This window comes from Chiloscyllium plagiosum, unplaced genomic scaffold (genome assembly GCF_037043375.1).
Source record: "Chiloscyllium plagiosum isolate Xiang-an unplaced genomic scaffold, Cpla_swu_hap1 HiC_scaffold_10, whole genome shotgun sequence".
Classification (NCBI taxonomy): Eukaryota; Metazoa; Chordata; class Chondrichthyes; order Orectolobiformes; family Hemiscylliidae; genus Chiloscyllium; species Chiloscyllium plagiosum.
The window spans coordinates 75,840,702-75,865,945 of record NW_028270148.1 but is presented as its reverse complement, the minus strand read 5'-3'; positions in this window follow the sequence as shown (position 1 = coordinate 75,865,945).

Below are 25,244 nucleotides of genomic sequence, written 5' to 3'. Positions count from 1 at the left end.
TTCATAAATGGAGATTTGTTCTTCCTAGCTTTTTATGAGAGTTATTACAATCATCTTCTAAAGCCACCACCATTTTAGAAACTTTCCCAACCTTCAAATGAGAGTTCTGTTCCTAATTTCTTCTACGATTATCTTGCCCTTCACATTTTCTAAAGTTGCACTTAATTTCATTGAATAATAACAGCAGTTTTGCAAAATATTCCACAAAAAAAATCTGATGTAAGCATCTTTGTTTGTCTGCAGTTTAAAATTTTAATTGACTCACTTCAGGAGCCATATCATCTGCGATAAGTATCACAATGTCATCTTTCTCACAATTACAAAAGGTTGTTCTTCCTAAAGCCTAGAATAAACATTCATTCCTTTACTCAAAGCATTTCACAAAATCATATCTCCTTGAACCACCATTACATTTTGGCAGCTTTCTCAAATGAAATGAAGTATTATTCTACCCATCATCTTCAGTAATTTCGACACCAGGCTAACATCCTTTACAAATCGAAGTTGAATTTCCATTGTTCAAAGCATCAGTTCTTCCTTCATCACATAAATGAAGTCTTTTTTCTAGTTCATACTATCCAGCTTCTTTCTGTGCAGCTCTGTCTCTTATTACATGTCACCTTTCTGTATCTGTTGTTTTTAATTCAAAGCACTTCATCTGCAATTGAATGGTAGCCGATTCAATCTGCCATTTATTCAGGATAATGTTTTCCTCTTCACATTCCAAATGTTGTTCCATTATATCAAATATTTTTTCTTTGTTAGTGTCTTACATCACTAATTTCAATTATTTCTCAATTTCACTAACCTAACCTTGCTTTATTGTCGAAATGTGGGGTGCTGGAAAGGCAGAGCAAGGCAGGCAGCATCTGAGGAGCAGGAGAGTCAATATTTGAGCATAAGACCTTCAGCAAGAATGGCATTTCTGATGAAGTACTTATGCCCAAAACATGGACTCTCCTGCTCGTCGGATACTGCCTGACAAGCCGTGCTTTTCCAGCACCACCCCCTAGACTCAGATCTCTAGCATCTGCAGTCCTCACTTTCTCCTTGCTTAATTGTTGCAAAACCTCCTCCATTGTATTCCATTCAATAATTTTTCATTTTATTTAATGAAAATCTTCAATTAGATTAGTTAAACATAATTTGCCTTTCACAAGGCTGCCTCCAATCCTCTAATCTGCGCCATTTATTTAGCAATTGGGATTAATGTTTGTTGAGCGAAGATGTTCCAGTGCGAGCAGCAGCGAAGGTAAGACCGTTTGGTTTTAAAAGTGCTTACCGGTAGCGGGCAGCGGTGTTTTTTTTTCTCTTTCACTCTCTCTTCACAGAAAGAGCGGGAGCACCAGGGGGAAGTGACGACGACCAGAGGGGCAGCCGAGACCCGGAAGCAGTTAGTGTAAGCTTACCTGGGTAGGTTTTTTTCCCCCTTTAAAAGCGCGAAGGAGAGGGAGCAGCCCGAAGTCGTGGTCCATATTGGCACCAACGACATAGGTAGGAGGAGTGCCGAGGATGTTAGACAGGCTTTCAGGGAGCTAGGTTGGTAGCTCAGAGTTAGAACGAACAGAGTTGTTGTCTCTGGTTTGTTACCCGTGCCACGTGATAGAGATTCGAGGAATAGGGAAAGAGAACACTTAAATGCGTGGCTACAGGGATGGTGCAGGAGGGAGGGATTCCGGTTTTTGGATAACTGGGGTTCTTTCTGGGGACGGTGGGACCTCTATAAACAGGATGGTCTACACCTGAACCTGAGGGGCACCAATATCCTTGGGGGGAGGTTTGCTAGTGCTCTTGGGGGGGGTTTAAACTAACTCTGCAGGGGCATGGGAACCCAGATTGTAGCTTCAGGGTGCAGGGCCTGGAGTGTAGGGAGGTTAGGAACATGGCATCAATTTCCAAGGAGGGTGTCTGTAAACAGGAAAGTGGCTTGAAGTGTGTATACTTCAATGCAAGAAGTATACGAAATAAGGTAGGTGAACTTGCAGCGTGGGTTGGTACCTGGGACTTCGATGTTGTGGCTATTATGGAGACATGGGTAGAACAGGGACAGGATTGGCTGTTGCAGGTTCCAGGATTTAAATGTTTTAGTAGGGTCAGAGGTGGGGGTAAAAGAGGGGGAGGTGTGGCATTGCTTGTCAAAGATAGTATTACAGTGGTGGAAAGGACGATGGATGAGGACTTGCCATCTGAGGTAGTTTGGGCTGAGGTTAGGAATAGGAAAGGTGAGGTCACCCTGTTAGGAGTCTTTTACAGGCCTCCTAATAGTCCTAGAATCATTGAAGAAAGGATAGGGAAGGTGATTCAGGAGATGAGTGACAGTAATATGGTGGTTGTTATGGGGGACTTTAACTTTCCTGATATTGATTGGGAAAGCTATAGCTCAAGTTCGTTAGATGGGTCAGTGTTTGTTCAATGTGTGCAGGAGAGTTTCCTGACACAATATGTAGACAGGCCAACAAGAGGTGAGGCCATACTGGATTTGGTTCTGGGTAACGAACCAGGCCAGGTGTTAGAATTAGAGGTAGGTGAGCACTTTGGGGATAGTGACCATAATTCGGTGATTTTTACTCTCGTGATGGAGAGGGATAAGTGTGTACTACAGGGCAAGAGTTATAACTGGGGTCAGGGAAATTATGATGCGGTGAGGCATGATTAAGGATGTGTGGCTTGGAAAAGTAGACTCCAAGGCAAGAGTGTAAATGATATGTGGAGCTTGTTCAAGGAGCAACTATTGAGTGTCCTTGATAATTATGTACCTGTCAGGCAGGGAGGAAAGGGTCGTGCGAGAGAGCCGTGGTTTAATAAGGAATTGGAATCCCTTGTTAAATGGAAGAGGGCGGCCTATCTCAAGATGAGACGTGAAGGTTCAATTGGGGCGATTGAGAGTTATAGGGTAGCCAGGAAGGACCTGAAGAGAGAGCTAAGAGCAGCAAGGAGGGGACATGAAAGGTCCTTAGTCGGTAGGATTAGGGAAAACCCTAAGGCTTTCTATAGGTATGTTAGGAATAAAAGAATGACTAGGGTAGGAATAGGTCCAGTCAAGGATAGTAGGGGGAAGTTGCGTGTGGAGGCGGAAGAGATTGGGGAGACACTGAATGAATACTTTTCTTCAGTATTTACTCAGGAACAGGGCATTGTCGTCGATGTAAATACTGAGTCACAAATAAGTAGAATGGATGGCTTTGAGGTATGTAGAGAAGAGGTGTTGGAAATCCTGGAAAAGGTGAAAATAGATAAGTCCCCTGGGCCTGATGGCATTTATCCTAGGATTCTCTGGGAAGCAAGGGAGGAGATTGCAGAGCCATTGGCCTTGATTTTTATGTCCTCTTTGTCTACTGGAGTAGTGCCAGAAGACTGGAGGATAGCAAATGTGGTTCCCTTGTTCAAAAAGGGGAGTAGGGATAACCCTAGTAACTATAGGCCGGTGAGTCTCACTTCTGTTGTGGGCAAAGTCTTAGAGAGAATTGTAAGGGATAGGATTTATGCACATCTGGATAGGAATAATGTGATCAAGGATAGTCAGCATGGTTTTGTGAAGGGCAGGTCGTGCCTCACAAACCTTATTGAATTCTTTGAAAAGGTGACGAAGGAGGTTGATGAGGGGAAAGCGGTAGATGTGGTATATATGGATTTTAGTAAGGCGTTTGATAAGGTTCCCCATGGTAGGCTACTGCAGAAAATACGGAGGTATGGCATTGAGGGTGAGTTGGAGGTTTGGATTAGGAATTGGCTGGATGGAAGAAGACAGAGGGTCGTAGTTGATGGCAAAGTTTCTTCATGGAGTGCCGTCACTAGCGGTGTTCCGCAAGGATCTGTTTTGGGACCATTGCTGTTTGTCATTTTTATAAATGACCTGGAAGAGGGGTTAGAAGGTTGGGTGAGCAAGTTTGCGGATGATACGAAAGTCGGTGGAGTTGTTGACAGTGAGGAAGGATGTGGCAGGTTACAGCAGGATATAGAGGATATCTGGAATATTGTGTGCAGTTTTGGTCGCCATACTATAGGAAGGATGTGGAGGCACTGGAACGGGTGCAGAGGAGGTTTACCAGGATGTTGCCTGGTATGGAAGGAAGATCGTATGAGGAAAGACTGAGACACTTGGGGCTTTTTTCATTAGAGAAAAGAAGGTTTAGGGGTGACTTGATTGAGGTGTACAAGATGATTAGGGGGTTAGATAGGGTTGACAGTGTGAACCTTTTCCCGCGTATGGAGTCGGGTATTACAAGGGGGCATAGCTTTAAATTAAGGGGGGGTAGATATAGGACTGAAGTTAGGGGTAGGTTCTTCACTCAGCGAGTCGTAAGTTCATGGAATGCCCTGCCAGTAGCAGTGGTGGACTCTCCCTCTTTATGGGCATTTAAGCGGGCATTGGATAGGTATATGGAGGATAGTGGGTTAGTATAGGTTAGGTGGGCTTGGATCGGTGCAACATCGAGGGCCAAAGGGCCTGTACTGCGCTGTATTCTTCTATGTTCTATGTTCTATGTTGCTGGAAAAGCGCAGCAGGTCAGGCAGCATCCAAGGAACAGGAGAATCGACGTTTCGGGCGTAAGCCCTTCTTCAGGAATGAGGAAAGTGTGTCCAGCAGGCTAAGATAAAAGGTAGGGAGGAGGGACTTGGGGGAGGGGCGTTGGAAATGCGATAGGTGGAGGGAGGTCAAGGTGAGGGTGATAGGCCGGAGTGGGGTGGGGGCGGAGAGGTCAGGAAGAAGATTGCAGGTTAGGAAGGCACTGCTGAGTTCGAGGGATTTGACTGAGACAAGGTGGGGGGACGGGAAATGAGAAAACTGGAGAAATCTGAGTTCATCCCTTTGGAGATAAACTAGGACAGGACTTACACAGTTATTTGTAGGGCCCTGGGGAGTGCTGTTGAACAGAGACACTTTGTAATGCAGGTACACAGTCCCTTGAAGTGATGTCACAGGTAGATGGGGTGGTGAAGAAGGTGTTTGGCACACATGCCTTTATTGGTCAGTACATTGAGTATTGGAGTTGGGATATCGCGTTGTGACTGTAAAAGGACATTGGTGAAGCCACTTTTGGAGTACTGCATACAATTCTGGTTGCCTTGCTATAGGAAAGATGTTACTAAATCTGAGATGGTGCAGAAAAGATTTACAAGGATATAATCAAGACTAGAGGGTTTCAATTGTAAAGGAGAGGCTGGATAGGCTTGGACTTATTTTCCCTGAGTGTAGAAGACTGAGGGTTGACCTTATAAAAGGTTTATAAAATCAGGAGAGGCATAAATAATATGAATAGTCAAGGTATTTTCTCCAGGGTAGGGGAGTTAGGGGAGTTAAAAACTAAAGGGCATAAGTTCAAGGTGAGAGGGGAATGATTGAAAAAGGGACCTGCAGGGTTGAACAAAAATCTCAATCATGAGAGGATTCTGGGTAATCCAAGAGGGGGTCAGGAAAAATTTCTGGCTGTAACAGGCTGCTCCTTTTTTGAGGTATTTTAGGTGTTGGAGGTGATTTTCTCGAATTCCAGAAGCAGCAATTACTGTTTTATATGCTGTTGCATTGCTTTGGAACTTTGGAGAATAAAAAGTCAAAACAGCAGCACTTTTAAAAGGGAAAGAAACACATGGTCAGGTCAGTGAGAGCGAGACCCACACTGCTGACAGCAGTGAACCTGCGCAGTTACTGCCTTTGCTGTTTGAATTCATGTATCGCTAGACATTGAAGTGCGTTCTGGGCAAGTTAACAACTGATCTCGAAGGAACCTGTTTGGGAGAGATCACAGCTCACAAACGGATAAGTGAATAGTTTTAAGTGTGGTCTTGCTGTAAGTCTGCAGTAGTAGAGTGGGTTCTTTCTTGATTATGTTTTACTGAGACATGTCTCTTGATTAAACTTAAAAATATAAGCCATAAGTGTTAAGTTAGCTTGGAGCAATGTTTTGTAGAGGAATAAGATGGGGCTATTTTCTAGATCTGCAGATTGAAAGAAGCAAAAATGGCCCTTAGTAAAGTAATATGCTCTTCTTGTCAGATGTGGACGTTTAGGGAGAGTTTACATGTAACTGAGGGTTATATCTTCAATAAATGTTGTTAGTTACGAATCCTATCAGATCGAATGGATTGGTTGGAGAGACAGTTAGAGGCAATGAGGAATTTACAAGAGCAAGAGGATGTGATGGATGGCAGTCATAGGAAGGGAGAAAAGTCACAGAGACAGGCACATAGATGGGTTAGCTCTAGAAAAGGTAAAAGAGACAGGCAGGTAGTGCAGGAGTCGTCTGTGGCTATCCCCATTTCAAACAAGGATGCTGTTTTGGAAAATGTAGGGGGTGATGGATTCTCGGGGTAATATAGCATGAACAGCCAAGTTTCTGGTATTGAGACTGGCTCTAATGCAATGAGCAGTATATCAGGTTCCAAGAGATCGATTGTGTTAGGGGACTCTCAATTCTGAGGCACAGACATTTCTGTGGCCAGCAGTGAAAAATCAATGGTGTGTTGCCTTCCTGCTGCCAGGATCAAGGATGTCTCAGAGATGGTGCAGAATGTTCTCAAGGAGGTGAGAGCTCAGCAGGTGGTCATTGAACACCTTGGAACCAATGACATTGGAAATGAAAAGGATGAGATTCTGAAGGAAGAATCTAGAGAGGCAGGAATTTAAAAAGGACATTCCTGAGAGTAGCAATATCTGGATTACTCCTGGTGCTCTGAGCTAGAGAGAGTAGGAATAGGAGGATAGCACAGATTAATGCATAGCTGAGGAGCTGGTGTATGGGAGAAGGATTCACATTTTTAGATCATTGGAATTTCTTCTGGGGTAGAAGGGACCTGTACGAGGAGGACAGATTGCACCTAAATTGAAAGGGGACTAATATACTGGCAGGGAAATTTGCTAGAGCTGCTCGGTAAGATTTAAACTAGTAAGGTGGGGGTAGGGGGACCCAGGGATATAGTGAGGAAAGAGATCAATCTGAGACTGGTACAGTTGCGAAAAGAAGTGAGTCAAACAACAGTCAGGGCAAGGAGGGACAAAGCAGAGACCAAAGTAGAACTAATAAATTAAACTGCATTTATTTCAATGCAAGAGGCCTAACATGGATGCCTAACCAGGGCATGGTTAGGAATATGGGACCGGGATATCATAGAATTACAGAAACATAGCTCAGGGATGGGCAGGACTGGCAGCTTAATGTTTCAGGATACAAATGCTACAGGAAGGACAGAAAGGGAGGCAAAAGAGGAGGGGGAGTGCCGTTTTTGATAAGGGATAGCATTATAGCTGTACTAAGAGATGATATTCAGGGACGTTATTTGGGTGGAACTGAAAAATTAGAAAGGGATGATCACCTTATTGGGATTGTATTATAGACCCCTAATAATAAGCAGGAAATTGAGAAACAAATTTGTAAGGAGATTTCAGTTATCTGTCAGAATAAAAGGTTGGCTATGGTCGGGGATTTTAACTTTCCAAACATAAACTGGGACTGCCATAGTGTTAAGGGTTTAAGTGGAGAGGATTTTGTTAAGTGTGTACAAGAAACTTTTCTGATTCAGTACGTGGATGTACCTACTGGAGAAGGTGCAAAACTTGACCTACTCTTGGGAAATAAGGCAAGGCAGGTGACGGAGGTGTCAGTGGGGGAGCACTTTGGGGCCAGCAACCATAATTCTATTAGTTTTAAAATAGTGACAGAAAAGGATAGACCAGATCTAAAAGTTGAAGTTCTAAACTGGAGACTGGCTAATTTGATGGTATTAGGCAAGAAATTTCAAAATATAGATTCAAGAACTTTCAAAAGCTGATTGGGGGCAGATGTTTGCAGGTAAAGGGACAGCTGGAAAATGGGAAGCCTTCAGAAATGAGAGTCCAAAGAAAGTATACTCCTGTTAGGGTGTAAGAAGGGCTAATGCCCGAAACGTCGATTCTCCTGTTCCCTAGATGCTGCCTGACCTGCTGCGCTTTTCCAGCAACACATTTCCATCTCTGATCTCCAGCATCTGCAGACCTCACTTTCTCTCCAAAGAAAGTATACTCCTGTTAGGGTGAAAGGCAAGGCTGGTTGGTGTAGGCAATGCTGGATGACTAAAGAAATTGAGATACTTGTATTATCTACAGCCAGGAGTGAGGTACCAAATGACTGCAGGATGGATAATGATGTGCATTTAAGAACGGCTGCAAGAAGGAGCATAGAAACTATAGACTGGTTCGAGGTCTGTATGGGTAAGTTGTTGGAGAGGATTCTGAGAGACAGGATTTATATGTATTTGGAGAAACAAGGACTGATTAGGGATAATCAGCATGGCTTTGTGCATGAAAATCATGTCTCTCAATCTTGATTGAGTTTTGTGAAGATGTGACCAAGAAGGTAGATGAGGGCAGAATGGTAGATGTGGTCTACGTGGACTTTAGCATGGCTTTCAACAAGGTTCTGCATGGTAGCCTGGTTAGTGGTTAGGTCACATAGGATCCAGGGAGAACTTGCAAATTGGATACAAACTTGGCGTGATGGTAGGAGACAGAGTGGTGGTGGAAGGTTGTTTATTGGACTGAATGTTTGTGATGAGCAGTATTATTTATTAGTCCTACCTTGTTCTCTGCTTTGTCCCTCCTTGTCCTGACTGTTGTTTGACTCACTTCTTTTCGCAACTGTACCAGTCTCAGATTGATCTCTTTCATCACTATATTCCTGGGTCCCCCTTCCCCCCACCTTATTAGTTTAAATCTTACCGAGCAGCTCTAGCAAATTGCAGGGATCAGTGCTGGGTCCACTGTTTGTCATTTAAATAAACAATTTGGATGAGTGTTATCTATAAGAGAGGTTGAGTAGATTAGGATTATTTTCATTAGGAAAACGGAGGTTGAGGGGAGGCCTGATTGAGGTCTACAAGCAAGAAACTTTCCCCCCAGAGTGGGGGATTCAATTACTAGGGGTCACACATTCAAGGTGAGAGGGGAAATGTTTAAGGGAAATATGCGTGGAAAGTTCTTTATGCAAAGCATGATGGGTACCTGGAATGCATTGCCAACAGAGGTGGTAGAGACTGGCACAATAGCATCATTTAAGATTATATAAACAGATACATGAACGGACAGGGAGCAGAGGAATAAAGGTCCTAAGAAAATAGGCGACAGGTTGAGGTAGAGGATCGAGATCAGCGCAGGCTTGAAGGGCCAAAGGGCCTGTTCCTGTGCTGTAATGTTCTTTGTTCTCTTTGTTTTTGAGAATATAGGAAGCATGGTTAGTAAATTTGTGGATGACACCAAAATTGCTAAAGTCAGTGTTATCTATAATTGCAAATGGATCTTGATTAATTGGAGCGGAGGTGTGGCAGATGGTGTTTAATTTGGATAAATGTATTGCATTTTTGTAAAACAAACAAGGACAGGACTTATACTATTAATAAATGGCCCCTGTGGAGTATTGACGAACAGAGACCTAAGGGTTCAGGAACATAGTTCTTTGAAAGTTGCATCACAGGTAGACAGGGTAGTCAAGAAAGCATTTGGCACTCTTGCCTCAATTGGTCAGACCATCGAGTGTATAGATATTGGAACATCATATTGTGGTTGTACAGGTCATTGGTATACACTGAGTACAGAGGAACCTCTATTTTCTGGCATTCAATTATCCGAATATCGGATTATCCAGCAAGATCGCAAGGTCCCAATGCTTGGCTGAAGTATGTTCTCCAGATTCGATTATCCAGAATTTGATTAACCAAAGAAAATACTCCCTGCCTGTATCCTTCGGATAATCGAGGTTCCTCAACAGTGTACAGTTCCTTGCTGTAAGAAAGATATTATTAAATTGAAAAGAGTGCAGAAAAAATTTACAAGGGTGTCACTAGAACTGGAGGGTTTGAGTTAGCAAGAGAGGCTGAATAAGCTGGGACTTATTTTTTCAAGTGGAGAACTTGAAGGGTAACATTATTGAGGTTTATAAAATCATGAGGGATCTTTTCCCTTAAGTAGAGGGGTTCAAAACTAGAGGGTAAACATTTAAGGTGAGAGGAAAAATATTTGAAAGGGATCTGCGGGGCAACCTTTTCATACAAAGGGTGCCTCGTATGTGGAATGAACTGCCAGAGGAAGTGATCTATGAGTTACTATTACAACATTTAAAAGATATTTGGACAGGTGCTTGAATAGGACAAGTTTAGAGGGATATGGGCCAAGCACAGGAAAATAGAACTAGTTTGGTTTGGGAAACATGGTTGGAATGGACGAGTTGCAAAGATCTGTTTCCATGCTGTATGACTGTGACTCTATAACTGTAAGAGCTCTTTGGCCCTTTACCACCGAGTCTTTATCACCAAAAATACAATAAATCTATGCTGGTTCCCAGAGTTGTAGTGGTCTACGGCACAGAAAAGGCCCTTTGGCCCATTGAGCCTGCATCAAACTAAAACAAGCACCTAACTAATCCAAACACATTTTTCCAGTACTTGGCCCATGATGTTGTATGTCGTGACATCACAGTTAACATTTAAGAAGTACTTAAAGGTGTATGAGAGTTTCTCCTTTATCACTCTCACAAGCAGTGAGTTCCAGATTTCCACCAGCCTCAGGGTGAAACAAATTGTCCTCTCATCCCCGCTAAATCTCCTGCTTCTTACCTTAAAATCTATACCTCTTTGTCATTGATTCTTATAGCAAGGGGAAATGTTTCTTCCTGTCTACCTTATCTAAGCCCCTCAACTTTTTATACCTCAATCATGATCCCCCTCAGCCTTCTCTATACTATGGAAAACAACCCCAGTGTATCTAATCTCATTTCATAATTAAATCGCTCCAGCCCAGATAAATTTCCTCTGCAACCTCTTTTATGCTTTCAACAAGTATAAGGTTAGTTTTATTTCACAAACAAATGCTGGAAGTAAAAATGACAGTATCATTAGCTAAAAAATACATAGTTAAAAGTAGGTAAACACTGAAGATCCTTAAAGAATTGAAAGTAACATTTGTTTCAAAGATTGTTGCACACCTTTTGCTTGTTTGAAGAGTCTGATGTGAAGGTGTTGGACACTTGAAGTCAGAATTCAGTAACTGTGATTCTTATGCAGTTGATTGGTTTAAGATTGCACAAATATAATCCCTTTGTTTGGCTTTTACCACTCGGCAGCTTGTAGCTCGAGGATTCTGGGTCTGTGTTCAATGGAGTTTAGAAGGATGAGAGGGGATTTCATTGAAACTTACAAAATACTGAAAGGACATTTCCATTAGTAAGAGACTAGAACCCAAAAGTACAGTCTCAGAGAGAAGGGACAACATCTTAGAACTGAAATGAGGACAAATTTCTTCAGGCAGAGTTTTCCAAATCAATGGAACCCCTTGCCAGAGAAAGCTCTGGAAGGCAAGATATAAACTTAGAATCCCTACAGTATAGAAAGAGGCTATTCAGCCCATTATACCTACACCAACCATCCCACCAGACTCAGCCCCCTTCCTAGCCCCTTAACCTCCATTTACCATTGGCTAATCCACCTGGACGTCACATGCCTGGACACTAGAGGCAAATTTATCATGGCCAATCCACCTAACCTGCACATCTTTGTGAGTGGAAGGAAACCAGAGGACCCAACAGAAAATCGCTCAGGCAGTCACCCAAGGCTGGAATCAAAGCAGTGTCCCTGGCACTGCAGACACTGAGCCACCATGCTGCAAATTGTCATCGAGTGAATTTAAGACAGATAGTTGGGTTTTTGATTAGTAAGGGGCTCAAATGTTGCAGGGAGGAGGCTGGAAAATGGGGTTGAGAAATATATAACTGGCAGAGCAGACTTGATGGGCTGAATGGCCTAATTCTGCTCCTAATATTCTATGGTCTTATAGCCTGGAGTCCTTCCTCCTGTCACCTTGTTGAGAAGTAGTCACGACTTTAAGATATCTTTCCCATTGTCTTTACACACAATGTTCTCACAGCCAAACTATTGTATAAATGTATATTTAAAATGGCTGTTATCCCAAAACTGTTGAATCATGCTTTCATATTAGATATTGGGTCAGCTTAGGAGTGGGTACAGATTCATCCATTCAGCTTTTATTCAAAGTAGTTCAACCTTTTGTTAAACTATCTCTGCCATTAGTTTAGATGGCTGTCATTCTGTCAGGTTATTGATGAGATAAGAAGAGCCACCAGAATTCATACCTCCAGAAGGGCCATTGTCAAGAAATCTCTGTTTGTCCTTTGAAATATTCATTCAATTTCAAAAACTGTCTTCAGATGTCTTTGTGAGAACTATATTCTGGTCCCAAAGCAGCTGAATCAACAAGGATAGTCATATTACTTCTGGGAGCCATTTTGCTACATTCTAGGTGTCCACTTCTAAAAGATTAGATTCATATATATTGAATAATATATATAAAACATAACTACACCACAAAAAGAACTCCATAAAAATTGAAAGATTCTGACAAATGAGGAGGAATAGACTTTGCAATGTTGAAGCTGTATTTAGCCTGTACAAATTTAATTTTTAGCTCCACATCTTTCACAATGAACAGGATGCCCAGTCTCTGAGGCTGAAAGGGTGATGTGATAGTGTTCACAGCACAGTTTAGAAATATTGCCAGATTTTACAGGCTACACTAATGGAGGAAGTGGCTATATCATGATGAAATGTATTTCGAAGCTTTGCTTTTATGTTTTAAGCTATAATCCAGTTACACAGGAAACAGAAAATATTTTTCAAAGAGAGACGATTAAAAGTTAATAAAGCTGCATGAGCTCACCATCTTGATACAATTTACAGGGCTTAGGAGAATTTTAGAAGATCATATAGGGACATAGTAAACATATTGGTAAGATCAAAAGGAAAAATTGCATGTGCACACCAGGAGTTTTTTAAAATATGTTGTAAGCCAACTCAAAGACAGCTCACAGAGGAGTTTTATTCGATTTACATGACCCTGCATCACTTTTATGTTTTATTCCAGAGTCTTTGATGAATTCCCACTGATTTTTAAAAATTTATTTTAACAGTGCAATGTTATTTGTTCGACATGAAACACTGAAGAACATTTCTGACAAATATAATGGACATCGGTCTCTGAACCACATAGTTGTGTACCATAGATCCTTGGAGGCCACATAATGGAAAACATTTCCGCTTTATTGCCCTGAGAAAATCCTTGGCTCTGAAATTCAGCAAAGAAGGAATAGGGCAGAGAACATTTGCATCTATCTCACTGCACTGGGTTGTATTTTTACAATTGGCAGTACTGGACTAACAACTACATATGAAGTGGCATGGTGGTTAGCACTGCTGCCTCACAGCACAATTCCAGCCTCGGGTGACTGTCTGTGGGGAGTTTGCACATTCTCCCTGGGACTGCGTGGGTTTGCTCCGGTTTCCTCCCACAGTCCAAGGATGTGCAGGTCAGGTGAATTGGCCATGCTAAATTGTCCATAGGTTAGATGTGTTAGTCAGAAGGAAATGGGTCTAGGTGGGTTACTCTTCGGAGGGTCGGTGTGGACTTATTGGGTCGAAGGCCAGTTATCACACTGTAGGTAATCTAATCTAAAGGTACATTTCTAGTTCCCACAACTTTAATTTCCCCTTTTGTCAATCCATTTTATGTCCAAACCCATTCTGAAGAAGGGTCACTGAATCTGAAATGATAACTCTGCTTTTTCTCCACAGATGCTGCCAGACTTGAGTTTTTCCAGCAATCTCAATTTCTGTATGCTCAAACAACATTTGGCCTGGAGTTTGGAAATGGCATTGGCATTAAATGACTTTGCAACATACTGATAACAGGTAGTTACATATAGGTAACACTTTTCTCTCTTCGTGCAACATGTTTGAACCTCATGGTCTTTTGTGTGCTACATTCAGAAGACAGGAGTAGGAAAAGGGCTAAGAGGTTAATCAACCCCAATAAAATGAGGGAAGCGATGGTGTAGTGGCAATGTCGCTGCATTAATAATCGAGAATCTCAGGCTAATGTTTTGGAGATGTTGGTTTGAATCCCACCAGGACAGATGGTGAAATTCAATTTCATTATCAATGTTTAGAATTAAAGGGTAGCCAAATAACCAACATCAAAATTTATAAAAACATCTGATTCATTAATGTCCTTTAGAGAATTAAATTAAATTTAGAGAATTCCTTACCTGAATTAAAGGTCACTCCAGGTCCATGCCAATGCGGTTGACTCTTAACTGCTCTCTGAAATGGACTAACATGCCAGTCAGCTCAAGAACAATTCAAGTCATAGAGTCATACTGCATGGAAACTGACCCTTCGATCCAACCAATACACATGTTCCTAAGCTAGACTAGTCCCACCTACCTGCACTTGGCCATATCCCTCCAAACCTTTCCAACTCATGACATTATCCAAATGTCTTTTGAATATTGTAACGGTACCTGCATCCACCATTCTCTGGCAGTTCATTCCACCGTGTAAAAAATGTTGCTCCTCATGTCCTTTTTTAAATCTTTCTCCTCTCACCATAAAAATATGTCTCCTAGATTTGAACACCCCCACCTTAGGAAAATGACCTTGTCATTCACCTTATCTATGCTCCTCATGATTATATAAACCTTAAGGAGTTTACCTCAACCTCCTGGTGAAAAAAACTTGCAGCCTTTTCAGTTTATTTCTATATCTGAAATCCTCCATTCCCAGCAACATACTGGTAAATATTTTCTGAATCCTCTTCAGTTTATTGATATCCTTCCTGTAACAGGATGCCAAGAACTGGGTGGCACGGAAGCTCAGTGGTTAGTACTGCTGCCTCTCAGCACCAGGGTCCCAAGTTCGATTCCAGCCTCAGGTGACTGTCTGTGTGGAGTTTGCACATTCTCCCTGTATCTGCGTGGGTTTCCTCCAGGTGCTCTGGTTTCCTCCCACAGTCCAAAGATATGCAGATCAAGTGAATTGGCCATGCTAAATTGCCCATAGTGTTAGGTGCATTAGTTAGAGGGAAATGGGTCTGGGTGGGTTACCCTTCGGAGGGTCGATGTGGACTTGTTGGACCGAAGGGTCTATTTCCACACTGTAGAGAATCTAATCTAAACAGCATGTGGTACTAAAGAGGAGGTCTCACCAACGTCATGTACAACTTCAACATACTTTCCAATTCATATACTCAAAATCTGAGCATTGTAGGCAAGCGTGCTAAATGCCTTCTTAACCACCCTGTCTACCTACGGTGCAAATTTCAAAGAATTGGGTACCTGAATCCATTGGTCTCTCAACAACACTAGCCAAGGCCCTACTGTTGCGAAGTTGGGTAGAGTAAATTGTAGGTTAGGTGGCAGTAAGCTAGAATTTGGTGTTTGTAAAATGAAAAATTTGGAAGGCATTGCCTTTAAAAGTTGGTGTGCGTTTTCTATGTTTAGAGATTTAAAATGGATGTCTGTGAGCAGCAGCTTGCAAGTTTGCAAGTACACAGAGAAAACCTGAATTGAAATATCTGCATTGAAAGGCCAAACAGATAGCAGGCCAAGCAGCAGTTTTTACTGACACAACAGGCTTTTGAATTCAGCCAATTAAATTGAACCAGGTACTTAGATACCAAAAAAAACTATTAAATTTAAATCTGATGGTTTTGACAATATAGGACCAATCCTATTGTAAGAAATATTGATAAAAGAAGGGGGCAGTTGGATAAAGCAAGCAATCATCTGCCAGAGCCAACGGCCCTCAGCTCAACAGATAATCGCTGGCTCTCACAGCCTCCTCTATGACTTAGAAAAAGCACCATATATATAACAATGGCACCAACGACACATCTAGTTAATATTCTTAACAGAAGAATCGACGGAGAAAGCATTCCTGGCAGAAGAATCAAAAGAAGTCACAGAATGTTCTCGAAGACATAACCTGGCTATAATTTTGAGACACTACATTTTTTTTATATATGCATGGAACTTGTGTTATTGGAACAGCATATCATTAGAATCTTGCATTATTTGGGGATAGTTAGTAGGGATTTATTCCATTTGTTAATAGTTTAGTCAATTTGTACACTGTTAGAGATATATAAATAAATGGTTACTTGTTGATTTTAGAGTGAGTGTCAGGGATTTATTTAACCACTAGACGTTGCTGAAAAGCAGGTTACACCACTTTTCACACATTTTACAGATTATAGGGCAAGGTGCTCCTGTTTTAGTTCTCAGAGCAGGGTCAACCTCCACTTTATAACCGTACCATTAATTGTACGAGTGTTGGCCTTGTTTGTATTGCCAAAATGCAATACCTCACACCTATCCAAATTGAGTTCCATTTGCCAATCCTTAACCATTGATCCAATTGATCATGATTTCTTTGTATTCTTACATAACCTTCTTCACTATACCATCAACGTTGGTGTCATCCACAAACTTACTAACCATGCTTCCTATATTCTCATTGTCAATTATACAAATTATTTCAAACAAAAAAGTGGACCCAGAGTACTGATTCCTTCAGAAAAGTGCAGGTCATAGGCCTCCAATCCAGAAAGCCATTTTTGTATCCAATTGGCAAGCTCACCTTGAATCCCATGTGATCAACTTTACTAAGTCTATGTGGAACCTTGTCAAAGGCTTTACTAAAATCTACCACTCTGCCTGCAATGTTTTTAGTTACTTCATTAAAAAAAACTCAATCAAGTTTGTGAGACATGATTTCCCTCACGCAAAACTATGCTGACTATCCCTAATCAATCTTTGCCTCTCCAAATGCATGTAAATCCTATCTTTCAGAATCATCTCTAACAACTTACCCACCACCTATGTCAAGCTTACAGGCGTACAGTTTCCAGGCTTTTCCCACACAGTCTTTCTTAAACAATGGTACAACGATAGCCAACCTCCAGAGATGGGCAATACATGGTGGGCGGCACAGTGGTTAGCACTGATGCCTCACAGCGCCAGAGACCCGGGTTCAATTCCTGCCTCAGAAGCCTTACTGTGTGGAGTTTGCACATTCTCTGCATGGGTGCTCTGGTTTCCTCCACAGTCCAAAAATGTGCAGGTTAGCTGAATTGGCTATGCTAAATTGTCAGTAGTGTTAGGTGAAGGGGTAAATGTAAGGGAATGGGTCTTGGTGGGTTGCGCTTCGGCGGGTCGGTGTGGACTTGTTGGGCCGAAGGACCTGTTTCCACACTAAGTAATCCAATCTAATACACAGTGACACCCACATTCAGTGAACAAATAAAACAATCTAGTCACCCTGCTATTGGAAGGATGTTATTAAACTGGAAAGGGTGCATAAAAGATTTACATGGATGTTACAGATAGTGGAAGGTTTGAGTTATAGGGAGAGGCTGGATAGGCTGAGACTGTTTTTCCCTGCAGCACAGGAGGCTGAGGGGTGACCTTATGCAGATTAATAAAATCATGGGCAGTATACATAATCCAAAGTATTTTTCTCAGGGTAAGGGAACCCAGAACAAAAGAGCAAAGGTGAGAGGGCAAAGATTTAAGGGACCTAAGAAGCAACCTTTTCACCTCGAGACTGGCACATATATCAAACCAACTGTCAGAGGAAGTGGTAGAGGCAAGTACAATTACATTTAAAAGACATTCAGACAGTTGCATGAATAGAAAAGGTTTAAAATGAGACAAAGCAGACAAATAGAACTAGTTCAGTTTTGGAAACCAAGTTGGGCCAAAGGGTCTGTTTTTATGCTGTGTGATTCAATGACTCTAAGTGTAAATCCCCATTCCTAATAAGTTGTAAGAAACAAATTCTGATAGTATCAGCAATTTGAAGTTTTATCTAATGAATCAAAAGTTAATTACCCCTTATAAAGTTCCAGGCACGAGGATCAAACAGAACAAATGAACAAATAAAATGAGCAAATTTTTCAAGCACATTGAAAGACAAGTGTCTTTCCTTGCCAGATGTAAGTGACCCTGGGGCATGTTGGACGTTATAAAAGCACCTTCTGTATTCTCAGTTGGCAAAACATAATAGATTCACTTGTAAAGATTCTAAGTCCACCCCACCTCCACTTTCTCATATTTCCTCCTCCAACAACCTGCCTTTGAGAGGAAAGTTATTACTTTAAGATTTGAAGAAAAATGTTGACTTTAAAATCTCAGGTTACTTATTAATTACATAAGTATTGTACTACCTAATGACTACTGAAGTACTTCTGAGAGAAAAAAAATGTTGCAACATTACATCTGGCACTCATCAGGATAATTCACAAAACCAATTAAAGAGGAAAATCAACATTTATACTTTATGAAAATACAGTGCTGATTATGTTAATCCAAAATAAAAATGCATTCTGTTTTAAGCTATTTCTGGTGAAATTGCTTACATGGAAAATGTCAATGTATTTTCAATAAACAGAAAATGCTAGTTTTCTCAGCAAATCTGGCATAAACCTTGGAAAGATTCAATTTTCAATCTGAGGTCTGAACCCAAAGACCAGATCACTTCCTCGTGCTGAACCTGCTCCACAATTTTCAAATGCCAAAGGTATACTTGCTTTGGGAGTATGTTTAGTGTCCAATTATTGGTACTAGGATCAACCCAGAGGCAGGGCCTGGCAATTGAGATGAGGGCTGACATGACTGAGCATGCTATTGGTAATGACAGGACACAATTGTGTGTTCAGAACGCCAGTACTGGCATGGACTGATAGTCATAGGTGGAATAAAGTTCTCTAATGCCTCTCTTGAAACTTTAATCCAGGCAGTGGCCTACAGGCACAACATACTATTAGAACATAGAACATCGAACAGTACAGCACAGAACAGGCCCTTCAGCCCACGATGTTGTGCCGACCATTGATCCTCATGTATGCACCCTCAAACTTCTGTGACCATATGCATGTCCAGTAGTCTCTTAAATGTCCCCAATGACCTTGCTTCCACAACTGCTGCTGGCAACGCATTGATGCTCTCAAAACTCTCTGTGTAAAGAACCCACCTCTGACATCCCCTCTATACTTTCCTCCAACCAGCTTAAAACTATGACCCCTCGTGTTAGTCATTTCTGCCCTGGGAAATAGTCTCTGGCTATCGACTCTATCTAAGCCTCTCATTATCTTGTATACCTCAATTAGGTCCCGTCTCCTCCTCCTTTTCTCCAATGAAAAAAGTCCGAGCTCAGTCAACTTCTCTTCATAAGATAAGCCCTCCAGTCCAGGCAGCATCCTGGTAAACCTCCTCTGAACCATCTCCAAAGCATCCACATCTTTCCTATAATAGGGTGACCAGAACTGGACGCAGCATTCCAAGTGCGGTCTAACCAAAGTTTTATAGAGCTGCAACAAGATCTCATGACTCTTAAACTCAATTCCTCTGTTAATGAAAGCCAAAACACCATATGCTTTCTTAACAACCCTGTCCACTTGGATGGCCATTTTAAGGGATCTATGTACCTGCACACCAAGATCCCTCTGTTCCTCCACACTGCCAAGAATCCTATTCTTAATCCTGTACTCAGCTTTCAAATTCGACCTTCCAAAATGCAAGACCTCACATTTATCCAGGTTGAACTCCATCTGCCACCTCTCAGCCCATCTCTGCATCCTGTCAATGTCCCGCTGCAGCCTACAACAGCCCTCTATACTGTCAACGACACTTCCAACCTTTGTGTCATCTGCAAACTTGCTAACCCATCCTTCAATCCCCTCATCCAAGTCATTAATAAAAATTACAAACAGTAGAGGCCCAAGGACAGATCCCTGTGGAACACCACTCACCACAGACTTCCAGGCAGAATATTTTCCTTCTACTACCACTCTGGAACAGGAGAATCAACGTTTCGGTCATAAGCCCTTCTAATTTTCCTGAAGAAGGGCTTATGCCTGAAACGTCGATTCTCCTGTTCCTTTGATGCTGCCTGACCTGCTGCGCTTTTCCAGCAACACATTTTTAAGCTCTGATCTCCAGCATCTGCAGTCCTCACTTTCTCCTTCTACTACCACTCGCTGTCTTCTGTTGGCCAGCCAATTCTGTATCCAGACAGCTAAGTTCCCTTGTATCCCATTCCTCCTGACCTTCTGAATGAGCCTACCGTGGGGAACCTTATCAAATGCCTTGCTGAAGTCCATATACACCACATCCACAGCTCAACCCTCATCAACTTTCCTAGTCACATCCTCAAAGAACTCGATAAGGTTTGTGAGGCATGACCTGCCCCTCACAAAGCCGTGTTGACTGCATTTAATCAAGCCATGCTCTTCCAGATGGTCATAAATCCTATCCCTCAGAATCCTTTCTAACACCTTGCAGATGACAGACGTGAGACTGACTGGTCTGTAATTGCCGGGGATTTCCCTATTTCCTTTCTTGAAGAGAGGAATTACATTTGCCTCTCTCCAGTCCGCAGGTATGACTCCAGTGGAGAGCGAGGATGCAAAGACCTTCGCAAGTGGCGAAGCAATTGCATTTCTCATTTCCCAAAGCAGCCGAGGACAAATCTGGTCCGGGCCTGGCGACTTGTCAATCTTAATGTTTGACAAAATTTTCAGCACATCAGTTTCCTCTATCTCTATCCATTCCAGCATGCACACCTGCTCTTCAAAGGTTTCATTCGCTACAAAGTTTGTTTCTTTCGTAAAGACAGAAGCAAAAAAACTCATTTAGGGCTTCCCCTACCTCCTCAGACTCCACACACAAATTCCCTATGCTATCCCTGATCGACCCTACTCTTTCTTTGACCATTCTATTATTCCTCACAAGTGTAAAATGCCTTTGTGTTCTCCCCTAATCCGTTCTGCCAAGCCTTTCTTGATCCCCCCCCCCCCCCGCTCTCCTCAGACCATTTTTAAGCTCCTTCCTTGCCTGCCTGTAATCCTCTAGAGCTGAAAATGTGTTGCTGGAAAAGCGCAGCAGGTCAGGCAGCATCCAGGGAACAGGAGAATCGACGTTTCGGGCATAAGCCCTTCTTCAGCTCTGATCTCCAGCATCTGCAGACCTCACTTTCTCCTGTAATCCTCTAGAACTGAGTTTGACCCTAGCTTCCTCCACCTTATGTAAGCTACCTTTTTCCTTTTGACGAGAGGCTCCACCCCTCTCGTCATCCAAGGTTCCTTTATCTTACCACTTCTTGCCTGTCTCAGAGGGACATATTTATTCATCACTTGCAACAACTGTTCCTTAAACAGTCTCCTCATGTTGTCTATAGTGCCTTTACCATGGAACAATTGCTCCCAATCCATGCTTCCTAACTCATGTCTAATCGCATCATAGTTTCCTCTTCCCCAATTAAATATCCTCCCATTTTGCCTAATCCTCTCCTTCTCCATAGCTATGTAGAATGTGAGGCAGTTGTGGTCACTATCACCAAAATGCTCTCCCACCACAAGATCTGATACCTGCCCCGGCTCGTTTCCGAGCACCAAGTCTAGAATGGCCTCTCCCCTCTTCGGCCTGTCAACGTACTGAGTTAGGAAACCCTCCTGAACACACCTTACAAAAACAGCTCCATTCAAATCTTCTGCTCGAAGGAGGTTCCAATCAATATTGGGAAAGTTAAAGTCACCCATTACAACAACCCTACTACGTCCACACTTTTCCAAAATCTGCCGACATATGCTTTCTCCCTACTGCTATTGGGGGGCCTGTTGTAAATCCCTAACGAGGTGACTGCTCCCTTGCTGTTCCTAATTTCCACCCATACTGACTCGATAGGCAGATCTTCCTCGACAATGGAAGCTTCTGTAGCTGTGATACCCTCTCTGATTAGTAATGCTACAGCCCCTCCTCTTTTCCCCCCTCCCTATTCTTTTTAAATGCTCTAAACCTTGGAACATCCAGCAACCATTCCTGCCCCTGAGAAACCCATGTCTCTGTTATGGCCACAACATCAGAGCACCAGGTACTGATTCATGCTCTAAGTTCATCACTTTTATTCCTGATACTTCTTGTGTTAAAGCAAACACACTTTAACTGATCCCTTGGTTCCTTCCCAGGAAAATCCTTCCCACTAGCTGGTCTACCTCTTGCTATTGCCTCATCTGCCTCAACTCTCACCTCCGGTACATAGCTCAGGTTCCCATCTTTGAGTGCAGAAGAATTGAAGGACCTCTGTCAGATGCTTCTCAAAGATAATTTGCACAATGCCATTGGTGCTTGTAAATTGAATATGGGAAACTCAAAGATATTGAAATAAATAGCAATGACAATAAAAAGACCAATACTTCCCAAATGTGTATCATTATTTATGCAAATTCCATAGTTGTTGTAGGAACCACACACTATTGCTTTATCATCTATCAACTTTAACATAGTCTATACTGAATGCAGTGAGAAGTTACTGATGTGTTTCTAGGGTAAGAAAAGTGTCAGAATGCTGCAGGCACATCCTTCTCAATTACATTGAATGGTCATTCAGCCAGCATGGCACTTTAACCAAGCTGCTGCATACGCTGAGGCTAAATGCAACTGGATGATGGAGACATGTCTTCGTTATCATGGTCTAGCATTTCTCACTGTATGGAGAAGTATGTGCAGTCCTCAGAATCAAAGATGTACAGTATGGAAACAGACCCGTTGGTCCAACTCGTCCATGCTGACCAGATATCCTAACCTAATCTAGTCCCATTTGCAAACACTTGGCCCATATCCCTCTAACCCCTTCCTATCCATATGTCCATCAAGGTGCCTTTTAAATATTGTAATTGTACCAGTGTCCACCACTTCCTCTGGCAACTCATTCCACACAAGCGTCACCTGATGTGTGAAAAAATTACCCCTTGGGTCCCTTTTATTTATTTCCTCTCTCACTCTACACCTGTGCTCTCTAGTTCTGGATGCCCCAACCCCATCCTATCCATACCCCTCATGATTTTATCTTACCACTTCTAAACCTCTAAGATCACCCCTCAGCTTGCAACCCTCCAGGGAAAACAGTGCCAGCCTACCCAGCCTCTTCCTATACCTCAAACTCTCCAACATTGGCAACATCCTTGTAAATCTTTTCTAAACCCTTTCAAGTCTCACACTGTCCTTCCAAAAGGAGGGAGACCAGAATTGTACATTATTCCAAAAGTGACATAACCAAGTGTCCTGTACAACCACAACATGACCTCAGGCGACTGACTGTGTGGAGTTTGCACGTTCTCCCTGTGTCTGCGTGGGTTTCCTCCGGGTGCTCCGGTTTCCTCCCACAATCCAAAAGATGTGCAGGTCAGGTGAATTGGCCATGCTAAATTGCCCGTAGTGTTAGGTAAGGGGTAAATGTAGGGGTAGGGGTATGGGTGGGTTGCGCTTCGGCGGGGCAGTGTGGACTTGTTGGGCCGAAGGGCCTGTTTCCATACTGTAAGTAATCTAATCTAAATAACATGACCTCCCAACTCCTATAGTCCATGCTCTGACCAATAAAGAAAAGCATACCAAATGTTTTCACAATCCTTTACAACTACACTTTCAAGGAACAGTGAACCTGTACTCCAAAACCTTTGTTCAGATACACTCCTTAGGACCTTACCATTATGTGTATGTCCTGCCATGATTTGCCTTTCCAGATTGCATCACCGCAGATTTATTTGAATTAAAGTCCATCTGCCACTCATTGGCCCATTGTTGTATTTGAAGGTAACCTTCTTCACTGTCTACTGCACCTCCAATTTTGGTGTCATCTGCAAACTTCTTATCTATACCACATGTGTTCACATCCAAATCTTTTATATAAATGACAAAAAAAACACTCCTTGTGGAATATCACTGGTCACAGGCCTCCAGTCGGAAAAGCAACCCTCTACCTTCTACTTTCAAATGGCTAGTTCATGGAGTCATAGAGATGTACAGCATGGAAACAGATCCTTTGGTCCAACCCGTCCAAGCCGACCAGATATTCCAACCCAGTCTAGTCCCACCTGCCAGCACCCAGCCCATATCCCTCCAAACCCTTCCTATTCATATACCCATCCAAATGCCTCTTAAATGTTGCAATTGTACCAGCCTCCACCACATCCTCTGGCAGCTCATTCCATACACGTACACATGAAAAGGTTGCCCCTTAGGTATCTTTTATATCTTTCTCCTCTCACCCTAAACCTATGCCCTCTAGTTCTGGACTCCCCGACCCCAGGGAAAAGACTTTGCCTATCCATGCCCCTCCTAATTTTGTAAACCTCTATAAGGTCACCCCTCAGCCTCCGACGTTCCAAGGACAACAGCCCCAGCCTTAGTGGGCGGCACAGTGGCACAGTGGTTAGCACTGCTGCCTCACAGTGCCAGAGACCCGGGTTCAATTCCCACCTCAGGCGACTGACTGTGTGGAGTTTGCACATCCACGTGTCTGCACGTGTCTGCGTGGGTTTCCTCCGGGTGCTCCGGTTTCCTCCCACAGTCCAAAAATGTGCAGGTTAGGTGAATTGACCATGCTAAATTGCCCGTAGTATTAGGTGCAGGGGTAAATGTAGGGGAATGGGTCTGGGTGGGTGCACTTCGGCAGGTCGGTGTGGACTTGTTGGGCCGAAGGGCCTGTTTCCACACTGTAAGTAATCTAATTTTTTTCAGCGTCTCTCTATAGCTCAGATCCTCCAACCCTGGCAACAACCTTGTAAATCTTTTCTGAACCCTTTCAAGTTTCACAACATCTTTCCGATAGGAAGGAGACCAGAATTGCACACAATATTCCAACAGTGGCCTAACCAATGTCCTGTACAGTGGCAACATGACCTCCCAACTCCTGTACTCGATACTTTGACCAATAAAGAAACGCATACCAAACGCCTTCTTTACTATCCTATCTACCTGTGACTCCACTTTCAAGGAGCTATGAACCTGCACTCCAAGGTCTCTTTGTTCAGCAACACTCCCTAGGACCTTACCATTAAGGTGTATAAGTCCTGCTAAGATTTGCTTTCCCAAAATGCAGCACCTCGCATTTATCTGAATTAAACTCAATCTGTCACTTCTCAGCCCATTGGCCCATCTGGTCAAGATCCTCTCCCTGTAGTCTATGTGATTGAACTTTGCCAATCAGTCTACCATGTAGAACCTTATTGAATGCCTTACTGAAGTCCAGAAAGATCATGTCAATCACTTTACCCTCACCAAACTTCTTCATTATTTCTACAAATAGCTCAATCAATTTTATCTCTTGTTGTCTCTGGTTTGTTGCCCATGCCACATGCTAGCAAAGCGAGGAAAAGGGGGAGAAAGGAGTTGAACATGTGGTTACAGGGATGGTGCAGGAGGGAGGGTTTTGGATTCCTGGATAATTGGGGCTCTTTCTGGGATAGTTGGGACATCTACAAACAGGATAATCTTCACCTGAACCGGAGGGGTACCAATATCCTGGGAGGGGAAATTTGCTAATGCTCTTCGGGTGGGTTTAAACTGATTCAGCAAGGGAATGGGAGCCTGAAT